This window comes from Cetorhinus maximus, chromosome 14 (genome assembly GCF_964194155.1).
Source record: "Cetorhinus maximus chromosome 14, sCetMax3.hap1.1, whole genome shotgun sequence".
NCBI classification, from domain to species: Eukaryota; Metazoa; Chordata; class Chondrichthyes; order Lamniformes; family Cetorhinidae; genus Cetorhinus; species Cetorhinus maximus.
In genome coordinates, this window is record NC_135892.1 from 7,396,035 (window position 1) to 7,408,968 (window position 12,934).

The window sequence follows — 12,934 nt, forward strand, 5'->3', positions numbered from 1 at the left end:
AAACGGAAAGTTCCTGACTTGTTGCCAGACCCGTTTCTGCCAGGCAGGTGGTAGGTAAGCTGCAGGTCCTATTTACAAGTGCATCACGGATCCACTGACGCATTTGGACCCCACAAATTTACGAGGCTCCCGCCTGCTTGAGGTGTGAACAACGGAAGAAGGTGTGCCAAGAAGCCCAGCATGCTGGAGAGTATATTTGCGGAAACTTAGCATATTTGCCCACTCATAACTGAAAACAACTGCCTCAATTTACTGTGGATCAGCAGGGTGGCATTTTGCCATCTGCAGCACGGATGGTTGCAGCCAACGTGAAACACAGGAATGATACTTGAGGAATGTGAATGTGATGAAGCTTTCACTTACACATTGCATCTTGATTGCGTGCCCTACAGAATTATGAAAATACATGAAATACGATGCCAGAGCTGTAAGATTAGTTAGGGGCCTCGGAAGAGTGGTGGGAGGCAGGGATGGTAAACATGTGACCAGCTGACAAGCAATGCTTTGTGGCATCAACTCTTGGGTTGCCTACCTGGTACATGGTACTGTTGGTGAATCTTACCTTAAGGTCTACTGTCCTTTTCCACATCTGCGCTCATGACCCACAGATATCGTTGAGCCTGGCTCCTGTCTTTTGCCAAAGATGGCGCACTGGCATCCTTTGGGGAGAGTACACTGGACTCCCAAAGAAACCAGCTCTACCCACTCGACAGCATGCCCACTTCACCAGACATCAAACAGGGATGGGAGCAGCACCAATGCCCCACTTGCCCTGTTCTCGCTTCTACGTTGGGTTTTTGGTGCTTTCACTCTCGATTGCTATTTCTGTGCCTCATACAATTTAGCAAAACATGAAAACTTATCTGAATCATTATTCAACCTATAAAAAGGTTACGACATATTTTATGCCCAGGTGCAGGTGGCTGCAACCTATAATTTTTTTAAGGAGACCTTTGTTGGTTACATACTACCTGTATCCTGCAAGATCTTCTGCATATCATTCCCTACACAAGGTCTAAATCACATAAGTAGCATATTTAAATAACATACTCATTACTCTGTCAGTGTGCAGCTTGGGCCTCACTGCAGATTCAGTAGAGTTTTAGTCTGATGGCATGGCTGAATCAGCCCTTATCTGTATATGTGTGTGATATGTGTACTTTGATGCTTGTTGTGTTGGCGTTGTGTAAGTGCAACAAGTTTCAATGTAGAGCTAATACATTCTATACAATCGGGGGAATCCATTGATTGGGAAAATAATGGAAGGGTAGAAAGTTAAAGGCTGGCCACCCCTTTGTTTTATTGTTCCTTAGTTGTTTTGTGATGGAGAAAATTATACAGCTGCATTCACCCTACGGGTGTTGGAAATTCTCAAACTCTGTGGACATGAATCAGGAATGCTGACTTACTTATGATTCACAGTATTACTTGAGATCCTGATTAACATCTTGGAGCTTTTTCTTTTGTGTCAGTCACATCCTTTGTAGCATAACAGTGAAAAGGTTCGTTGCAGTGCAAAAGCACCTCAATATATTTGACCTTCCAGTTTCTGGTCTGGAGGATTTGTGAGAAAGCTTTGTATGTACTCCTTCTATAAGCTGTGGTATTTTACAGTTGGTACAAATCTCTGCACCTCAGCTATAAATGTTTTGTGCTATGATGATTGGCATTCACTGTTGGCCAACCCTTGGGTATGAGATGTGTGAGGATATGAATTCTGATTTGTTACCTACGTCTGATAATGTTTGTCTGATAAAGATGCTATTTGCATATTTGCTTTCACCTCAGGAAGGCTTGTTGAATATAATGCATCGATTCAACCATTTTGATGATAATCACAATGTAAATCATTTCCTTCGCAGGGAGCTACATTTTCTGTAATAGCTTTGTAGAAAGCAGAAGGCGTTGTTGATTCGCTCCCAAAAATACCCGACATAACTTTGGTGAAACATCAGTGGAAACCCTTCAGAAATAGTGTAACGGCCGGTGCTTAGGTGTTGATGCCATTCCTTTTGGGGTTCCACCAATCTCCGGCCAAAGACATTTTTTTTTAGTTTATTTATTTTTAAGTACACAATGACAACGCAGTAAGTTGATTTGGTGAATTGATGCTGTTGTGCATTGATTGAGAACAGAGCTGTGCCTGGGTTTGATGTCCCCACAGTAAAATAGTCCGCCAACTTTCTTTGTCTTGGCGCATATGTGAACAACGGTAACTTAAATGAGTTGCCAGATGGTGCCCAATGCCCACCCATGGAACTGTATCGCAGCATAGATTCGAACACTTTAAGAAAATAAGAGGTGGCAAAACTGATGAATAAAAATGGAAAAGAAAAAATATTAGCAATCTCACTCTTCAGAAAATATTCAGGCTGGTGGACAAATGACAATAGACCTCTCCCCTTATCAGTTGCAAGTCTCGATTTCTTTTAATAAGGGATCTTTATAATTTTGTTTTGCATCCACTATGTTTATCCAGTCTACAGCTTGATTGCCATCACTGTCAATTTTGTTTTTCTTTATTCAATGGTAAAGTCCTGGGGCTATTTTCCCTCAAGTCATTTCATTCTACTTTATGAAGCAACCATATTGCGCAAAATCTTTTTTGCCCAGGTTCCACCCCTCCCACTCTCCCCAACAACAATCCACTAAATTTCTGCCCAGCTAAATTGCCACAAAAAATTGTGTTTAATTGTTTTCCAGAAAAGAAAAGTCCGGAATGCAGATCTTCACTGACCTTGAGCATATATGTCTAAAGTGGATTTTTTTTTAAGCATAGAAAAATTGAAATTGAGATAAAGCTCATGAATTTTCCATTGCATCCTCTGAGTACTCTAGCTACCTCTTTCTCCCATGGCCTAGTGCAATCTAGAGGCCTCAAGAGCATCCCCAACATTGGACAAGCTGCAATACTTCATGATTCAGCCTGTCTGGCTGACAAGCAAAATGAGTGTTGCATTCAATAAAGTACATTGAGATCTCATTATTCTCAAATTTTAATTTCTTTGGTTGCCTGTTATGCCTGTGCCAGAAAGATAATGTGCCTGAGGAATTTCCTCAGACTGTTATGTTCAACCCAGTGCATGGAAAGAGAGAAAGGAAGATGCTGAGAGAAAAGGAAAGAAAAATAGATGGATAGAAAGCGTGTAGCAGGATACAGAAAGATTTAGACAAAGTAAGCAGTGAGCAGACAGAAAGAAAGATCCTAAGAATATAAGAAATAAGAACAAGAGTATGCCACATGGGTCTTCGAATCTGCTTCACCATGGCAGATCTTCGACCTCAATTCTACTTTCCTGTCCGATCTGCATATCCCTTGGTTCCCTTGCAGCCAAAAAATCCCTCGACTTCAGCCTTGAATAGGCTCAATGACTGAGCATCCACAGCTCTCTGAGGCAGAGAATTCCAAAGATTCACAACCCTCTGAGTAAAGATCTTTCTCCTCAGTCAAAATGGCTGACTCCTTATCTCTAGACCCTACAGCCTGGAGAAACAGCCTCCTTTCATAGAGAGAGCCATAAAGTAGACAGGGTGAGAAGAAAACACAGAGATACAAAGGAAAGGCAGCGGAAGCAATTGTGCATGAAACACAGAGGCAGAGAGATAAATTAAAAAGTGCAAACCTAATAATAAGGCAGTGAGAGGAATGTGTGTAGAGGGATTACTTTGTCTGTGAGCAACGCCATAACAAATCAACCAGTAGCGTTAGAAATTAGTAACAACCACAACTTGCATTTACATAGTGCCTTTAATATAGTAAAGGCATTATGTAAATGCAAGATGTTTCACATGGGCCAAACAAAAATTTGGGCTCCTTTTTAAATCTAGTTACTAAAATACTTTTTTTTAACATTTATCATTTTATGGGATGTGGGTGTCACCATCAAAGCCAACATTTTGTTGCCCATCCCTCTTTATTTAAGAGCACAATTAAGTGTCAACCACATTGCTGTGAGTCTGGAGCCACATGTAGGGTGGCAGATTTTCTTCCCTAAAGGGCATTAGTGAGCCAGAGAGGTTTTTAAACAGAAATCAATGATAACTTCATGATTAGCTTTCAATTCCAAATTGTATTAATTGAATTCAAACTCCTTCAGCAGTGGGATTTGAAGCCATGTGCCCAGAGTATTAGTCTGGGCTTCTGGATTATGAGTCTCATGATATTACCACTATACCACCATATCCCTGATTAATAAAAGCTAATTCAGTGTTTGTGAGTTCTGAGGTCCAAATAGTTGTTTTAATCCCTTGGAACAGGCAGCTACTCCATATCCAGTTCCGCTACTGAATGAAGGGCCCAGCGGTGAGGTAGTACTGTTGTGGCTCCCCAAAATTCTACCGCCGCTCCCAGCCTCCGTCTCCCAGCCAGTCCCATGCACCAGTAAAGCTAGGCCTGGTGTCTCTGCTTTGGAATCAGATAGCATTAAAAGTGCGATAATATTTTTATTTAAAATGAATAATTCCTGCTGACAAAGCTAACAACACCCAGTTTACATCTATTCATGCAGAAGGCACTTGATGCAGAGTTCCGCACTAATAACCCAGTGACTATTTAAAATCTGTTATATCTGCACTCACCTCACAAATACAACTGCAACAGAAGTTTAGCAAGAGAAAAGAGAGAGATGGTGTTGCCTATATAGAAAAAATTATGGCACTGAAGAAAGCCATTTGGCCTAGTGCGTCCCTGCTGGCCAAAACTAGAGCTATCCAGTCTAACGCGTAAACCGGTAGATTCTTCAACTCACTTCTATTTCACAGTAGGGGCAGAGGTAAAAGTGAAATATTGCTTACTTTCTACAAGGGGAATTATAGGATCCCCGTGCTTACAGGCAATTCTAAAAAGGCGCAGGGCTTGAGCATATTCCTTTTGTTTGCAGAGAGCGGGTCCCTGTGTATGAACGTATGTCACTTTGAGCAAGTTCTGCACTACCAAGCGACTAAAAGTAAAATGTGGAACTAGAAGTGTGGGCTGAGGGGAAATGACTATTAGGCCTGCAATAGGTTTGTTAATCTTATTCATTGATTTTAAAAAAATCTTGAGGATTAGAAAAGCCACAAGAAAACCTAGTGAATGCTGTGTGAAACAGGAAATAGGGCTTTGGCCAGAGCTCCAGGGAAGCTCATATAGACCTCACTAAAATATTCCCATACACCCATCACTATGATTTGCACAGGATATGGTTCGGAAGGATAATGTTCATCCAGTTCTGGTCTCTTGAGCATCCTCAATTTTCTTCGATCCACCATTGACGCCCGTGTCTTCAGCTGCTGGATCCTAAGCTCTGGAATTTCCTCCCTAAACATTCCCACCTCTCGAACTCTCTCTCTTCCTTTAAGACAGTGCTTAAAACCTACCTCTTTGACAAAGCTTTGGGTCACCTGCCTGAATACATCCTGGTATGGGTTAGGGTCAAAGTTTGTCTGATAATCACTACTGCGAAGTGTCTTCAGGTGTTTTTACTCTGTTACAGGTGCTGTATAAATGCAAGTTGTTGTTGTAATTTCACCTAATAATTCCCCAACAGGGTAAATTTGACAAGAAATTGTTCCTCTTTCTGTACTCATGAGCTCTGGAATATCAGCCCCCACCTTGCCGGCTTCTTGGTGACTTCGGTCATGTTGAATGGCTTTGTATTGTCATGGTGCAGAATTTGATTCCTGGCACCAGATGGTACTGGTGTGTTTATGACTGTTATTTGGTGGCAGAATTCAACCATTGCCGGCAAGACAACTCCACCCTCAAAGGATTACAGGTTGTGAATTTTATTTACGTTTAGCTAAACACCGTGATTAAAATTGCATTATTGTGCAGGGACATTGTGAAGAGCTGACAAGACCGATTGGAGATCTTCATTTTTGCATAATTTCTTTGGAACAGGGACTTTTATTTCCCCCTTTTCAAAAGTGTTAACTTTCAGGGCGTTGTTTTCTATTTTGTAATATAACTGGGACCTTGATGCTCATAAAAACACAGCTGCAGCATGTTAGTCCCAAAGCTCTGAAAAATAATTACACATACTCTAAGCATGCTTTAATTTAACCTTTAAAATCAGAAATGCGCATTTAAAAGCCAAGCTGTTAAGCTTGCAAATGCTATATCTATTCACATTTATGAATCCCCAACTGTATTATGGATATCCTACATAGCAACAGCCACAAACTGCATTTATAGAGCACCTTTAAGATATCCCGAGGAAGAAGCGTTAATCAAAGAATATTTGACATTGGGCCACATAATGCGATATTAGGACCGGTGACCAAAGGGTTTGTCAGAGAATAATAGAACAGTGCTGTGCTGAATTAGGCCATTCGGTCCATCAAGTCTAAGCTGATTCTTTCGAAGAACAATCCAGTTGGTTCTCCTCCCCTGCTGTTTCCCCGTATTCCTGGAATTTAAGAAAAAATTCCCCTTCAAGTATTTATCCAATTCCACTTTGAAGGCTTCTATTGAATTTGTGTCCATCATCCAATCCAGGTAGTGCAATCCATACCCTAACCACTGGTTGCACGAAAACATTTTTCCACATGAATCCGCTGGTTATTTTGCCAGTCGCCTTAAATCTGTGCCCTTTGATCATCGACTCTTCAGCTATTGGAAAGAGTTTATCTTTATTGACTCTATCTAAACCTTTCATGATTTTAAACACCTCTATCAAATCTCCTTTTAGCCTTCTCTGCTCTAAGGAGAACAATCCCAGCTTCTCTAGTCTTTCCACGTAACTGTAATCACACATACCTGGAAGCCTTTCTAGTAAATCTCTTCTGAACCATCTCCAGAAGCTTCATGTCCTTCCTAAAGTATGGTGCCAAGGTTTGGATGCAGTACTCCAACCGGGGCCAAACTAGTATTTTATATAGGTTTAGCATAACGTCCTGCTACCCTATACCACTTTTTATAAAACCCAGGATTCCATGTACTTTATTAACTGCTTTGTTAATCTGTCCTGCCACCTTCAAAGGTTAGTGCACAAACACCTCCAGATTTCTCTATTCCTTCATCCTCTTTAAAATTGTACCATGCATGGCCTCCCCTCATTCTTCCTACCAAAATTTATTACTTCATACATTATTGTGGTGAGTTTCATCTGCCGGGAGTCTGCCCATTCCAGCATCCTGTCTACATTCTCCTCCAGTGCAGGCTCAGCAGAAGACCAAAGCCACTGCATTCAGTCCCCGCCACAAACTCCATTCCCTAGCCACCGACTCCATCCTTCTCCATGGCAAACGCCTGAGGCTGAACCAGTCTGTACACTATCTCCCTGCCTTATTCGACTCTGAGATGAGCTTCTGACCATATTTGTGGGCCATCAATAAGACAGTCTATTTCCACCTCTGTAGCATCTACTGACTTCACCCCTGCCTCAGCTGATCTGCTGCTGAAACCCTCAACCATGCCTTTGTAACCTCTAGACTCCTGACTGGTCTGCTCTGGTGCCGGTATCATAATTCTCACTAAGTCCTGTTGACCTACTATCACTGTGCTTGCTGACCTACCTTGGTTCGTGGATAATCACTGCCTGAATTAAAATTCTTATCCTTGTTTTCAAACCCTTCCATGGCTTCCCCCCCACTATCTTTGTAACCTCCTCCAGATCTACAACCCTCTCAGTTATCTGCACTTCTCCAGTTCTGGCCAAACTATTCTATTACTGTTTCTTTGCCTCTCTCATTCTATCTTTCACTTTGCCCCTATATTTTATATTCAGCCTGATTCTCCCTTGTTTCATCCTGCTCTCTTAACTCTTTCACCATCCAGTGGCTTCTGGTTGTCCTCCCTATCCCCCTTGTTGGTATGTTCCTAGACAGTACCTGAACCATCTCCTCTTTAAAGGCAACCCATCGCTTCATTATATTTGTGCTGATCAGTCTTTGATTCCAGTTTATCCAAGATATCACTCTTCAATTCACTGAAATTAGGCCTCTTGCAGTTAAGTATTTTTATTCTAGACAGCTCCTTGTCCTTCTCCAAAACTAATCTATATGATATTATTATGATCATTATTCCTGAGATGCTCCCCCTCTGTGGCATTCTCCAAATGGCCCATTTTAAACCTGGGGATTAGGTCCATCAATGTATCCTTCCTCAATGGACAGGAAAATTCCCCTGAACATAATTCAGATATTCCCCCTTCCCTTCAACAGAATCACTGCCCCAATAAATAACGGGGGAGTTAAAATCTCCCATTGTCACTGCTCTATAGTTCTTGCATCGCCATGTTCAGGAGTCTGAAGCCATCCCAGCTACACTATGGTCTTCAACCATGTGTTGACCTGCCATATCCTCCTATTTCTACTCTCACTAGTGCATAACACTGGGAGTAATCCAGAGATTACTACCTTTCGAGTCCTTTTTTTTAACTCTACCCTAGCTTCTTAAACTCTTGCAGGACTCAATCCTCTCCCTCCCTAGGTTATTGCTTCTTACCTGGACCATGACTTCTGTCTCTGACCCTTCACCTGGCAGAATGTTCTGCGCCTTTCCATGATGCCCCTTACCTTGACACTCAGGAGACAACATCCGGTATAAATCTCAAGTCAGGGATAGCAGAACTGCCTGTCTGTTCCCCTCAGCGTTGAATTCCAATTATTATGGTGTTCCTACACTTTTCTATGCCTGCTCCCCACCCCCATTTGACTCATGGTTCCAGGCTTGGGCTCAGGACTGGGCTCCTTCCAGGTGTTGTCATTGTGACTGGCATTTACGGCTGAATGTTAGTTTGAGTGTGGCACGCCCCCAGAGCATTCCTGCACTGCCTGCGTCTTCCTACTCTTTCAGGTGGCCTCCCACTTGCTATTCTGAATCCTGTCTGGCTGTGGGGGTAGGCACACCCTGCACTCTGAGGTCCAGGACACATTCAGCCACCCATTTACACGGCAGGGAGTTCAGCCATGCTTCAAGCTCAGAAACCCTCAGCTTGAGCTCGAGCAGCTGGAACATGCACATGGGTCTCTGAGACACATGAAGCATCCTGAAATTCTCAGAGGGCACTGGAATTGCAGCTGTTCATTCTAAAGAGAAACTTATAAGAAAAAATACTCTCCTTAGATATAAAGTGATCATTTATAATTGCTGTTAGCTCACTCTACATTATTTTAATGTATTAAATTACACTTATTTTCCTATCATTCCTCAAAGCCAAAGATGAGTTATTTGCTCAGGTTTAACAAGACCCGCTGGGACCTGAAGTGATTGAGGAATCAAACAAGGAGTCAAAGCGTCATCTGTTAAGAGTGACTTAAATCTAGTTTAAAATAAATGTGAACAATGCCAAAAGAAATTGACTAGTTAAAGTAAAATATTCAAAAAACAAAGGAACACATGTCTGACACCTTTTAGACTACGTCTACTTCGGGATTTATAATCACATGCTCCTGTTTTTCCCCAGATAAAATACAAAATATAAATTCCCTGCTGCACCAATCACTGATCTTGGCCTTGGCAACTGCAAAGGCCGTTCGAATTGACTTTGAAAACAATGGTAGACTCGAGTAAAACTAAGTTTTATTTTCGTGTAATTTCCGTGAATGCATCACAGATAAAAAACAAGCCTTTTCTTTACGTGTAAAATTTTAATTTCATAGCTTGTTAGAGCATAGGATTGTTAGCAGTTGACAATAGACACCCACCTACACAAAGAATCTGTTTTACAGAGTACCTTTGCTTTGCTTAATCCTCAGGAATCTCCTGCGGCTGAATTATTCTAAAGCTAGAAACAGGGTCAATGTTAGAGCACTGAAGACTTAGAGAATCGTGAGCACCAATGAATGTTGCATATTCATGTAAATCTTTCTAGGGCATGCCGAAGGCAGACAGTGTTGGAAAAATAATTGCATTTCAAACAAGACATGGTCTGGCAAGGGTCTGGAGTGGCTATTATTAGTTCAAGGTCAAGCAATTCAATTCATCACTGATTCCCAGCACATGTTTGTTAATATTTCTTTGAGGCTTAAGCTTGAGCTTTAAGTAAGGGGGATCCTGAACCTGAATCCCAGGCCAGTGCAATGGCCACGAGTCTAAATCATAAATAAGGTAAGGTGTCAGCCGTGACTCATTTGGTAGCACTCTCACTTCTGAGTCAGAAGGCTGTAGGTTCAAGTCCCACGCCAGGGATTTGAGCACAAAACTCTAGGGCTGACGCTCTGGTGTAGCACTGTGGGCTTGATGGGAGTGCCGTCTCTAAACTGAGACTCTCTGCTCTTTCAGATGCGTATAAAAGATTGCATGGCACTCTTTTGAAGAGCTGGGCAGGTCTACCCAATGTCCTTTCTGATACTTATTACTCAATCAAAATCAGAAAGCAACAGATTATCTGGGCATTAAATCGCTGATTAGGGGAGCTCACTTTGTGCAGACTGGCTGCCGTGTTTCCTACATCAGTGACTATACTTCAAAAGTAGTCCATTAGCTAGAAAGTGCTTCTGGACAGTCTGAGGACATGACAGGCACTACATCAATGCAAGCCTCGCTTTATTAAGGCAGAACAATGCTTGCCTCGCAAATATTTTTGTATCGGAATTTGATTTCAATAGCTTTTCCCATGTAGGAACTTGTATTCAGTTTGATTAAATTAACCAATAAGTATTGAATTAAAGGGGCAGAAAAACAGATGGACAGCTAGAGGTGGGAGTCTGAGATATCTATCAGTGCTTTGATGATTTTAGCACTTCAAAAATGGTGGATTGATTTTTGCATCTGGTTTTACATGCTGTCTGCCTGATGATGCCAATGGGAGGCCTGATTAAGTATGCAGTGTTGCGATCCCCGTAGAGACTGATAATTTTTAAAAAGAAATTTGAACTTCCAATGAATGACTGAAATGATCACATGACAAGATTTCAAGTTTTAAGGCTTTTACTGTAACAAACGAACCACAAGCGACATTTACTAAACACTATTTCAGGGGGCAACTTCATACTCTGAACTACAGAACTTTTTAACTTTTATAATGACCAAAACTCCTCCTGCCATGTTTATCATTTGTTCTGCCCCTTAAGTGGACACTTCATTCTCCAGGAACCAAAGCTATTTTCTGCTCCTCTTTCCTTTTCCAGCCAGATAGCTTCGACTGCCCGAATTGATTCATGGTGAGCGATGAATTAGAGATCCGACCCTCTCACCAAAGTTAGGTGAGTCCTCCAGCTTCGCTTAAACCCCCACCACCTTGTTCTCTTCCGTCCGAGCATGAGCTCCCAACTGCATCCTGTATGGTGAACAATAATGACTTGCTGCCTCTATCTCTCTGTTCTCTCTCTCTCTCTCTCTCTCTCTATCTATCTCGGATTCTAAAAGAGTGACTTGTCTGTGAGCTTCAGGGATATCTTAAGATAAACCCTGTAACCTGATACTACAATGGCTTGCGATGGACTCTTCCCCCCTCAAAGCCCATCTCCATGATGATGTGAATCACATGGGCCTTGTATCCAGATAGAAATGCTAATTAGCTATCCTGTAGACTCCAACTCCATTCTATCTTGGAATTAAGTAGACAGTTTAAAGTATAACTGTTTACAAAACCTGACATTCCTGACATCTGTCTGTGGCATGGTGACAAACACCAGAAAAGCTGCCCTAGTCATTAGTTACAGGCGTGAATATCTTGCACCTTCTTCCCAGTAAAACAACCTGAGCCCCCCTTTAATCTTTAACAACCAAGCGACCCAAGCTTGATGTCGGGCAGGATTCAGAACAGATCTCATGACCGCCTCAAAATTGATTGAACTGCATACGCTGTGAAATTATTATGTATTACAATAACTCATGGAGACAATAGCAAGAGCAATTAATTCATAAATAACTGTTGATTCATTGGCTTTCTTCAATATTTTGGCATGCAATTAAAAATGTGTGACTAAAGTATTTCAAAAAATCCCTCCCAGTTTGCCCTTCAGCTGAACAAGAATAGGTTGTTACAAATTTGCTAATATCCATTCAGATCACTCACTGCAACAGAGATACTTTAAATTAATTCGAGACAAGCCACATATAAATATGTATTGTCACAAATTAATCTTTTTATCTTTCTTTAGTGGTACAATTGCCCCAGATTTTATGGGGGCATAGACCGATGTAGGCCTGTAGCTATCTTAAGTGGAAGGACTCAAAGCATTAGGGGCTCAACAGAACAGCAAGCAGTTAAACTTAAGGACACCCCTAAGGTGTAAAAGTTTCGCACCCCACCCCAACTGCCAAGCAGCTTGAGATCTTTGTAATTTGTACCTCCCCAAAAATCAGAACAGACAGATCCTTGAGTGATAAATTGGGATTATTAAACGATCTTCTGGCTTTCACCTTGATTACACCTAACAATGGAGTGGTGGCGAGTTGAAAATTGATCCTTTGGTGACTAATGTGTTCCTTAAGGGCAGGTTTTATGATAGTCAATTGATTGAATGTGACTCCAATGAAATAGCACGCATATCACAGGCATAATCTTTTAACCAGGGTGATATTTGTACAAATAATACTTTCTGGGACCGGATTTTGATTTGTAAAGTTTTGATTTCATTAAAAAAACTGCTGAAATTAGAGTTTTGCCATGCTAGTTATAGAATTTAAGGCACTACTGGAAAATAGTCAAAGGTTCATTGAGAGATGCTTAATCAGATTTTAGCTTTCAATCAAGCACCTCATCCAGTTTGCCAGTGAATCAGTTGACATGGGTTTTGGGCCATTCATGATAATTTATCCTGAGAATTGGCTCGAGCTTCACAATTATGTCCTTTATGTATCTGGGGCTAGATAGAAGATTGACTTATGACAAGTTTATTCTGAAAGTGGTTTCATATATATATAATATATTTCTGCCTTTTGTAAATTTATCTGAAGGGTCTCTGTCTCACTGGATGACCTGAATGGATGTTAGGAAATTTGTTCAGCTGAAGGACAAACTAGGAGAGTTTGTTTGGAATGTTTCAGTTACACGGTTTTAAT

General features: G+C 41.3%; 1 protein-coding gene across 3 annotated transcripts in view; it reads left to right on the top strand.

Annotated features, from left to right (window-relative positions):
* Positions 1 to 12,934, top strand: part of snap25a (synaptosome associated protein 25a) — a 120,196-nt gene that overhangs the window by 8,054 nt on the left and 99,208 nt on the right. Inside the window, exon 2 of one of the 3 annotated variants that reach the window (XM_078556443.1) lies at positions 11,056 to 11,130. The exons of the other annotated variants lie outside the window; for them this stretch is intronic. The gene's annotated coding sequence lies outside the window, so the exon portion shown is untranslated. The remainder of the gene's footprint in view (positions 1 to 11,055; positions 11,131 to 12,934) is intronic. 3 annotated transcript variants of the gene reach the window in all.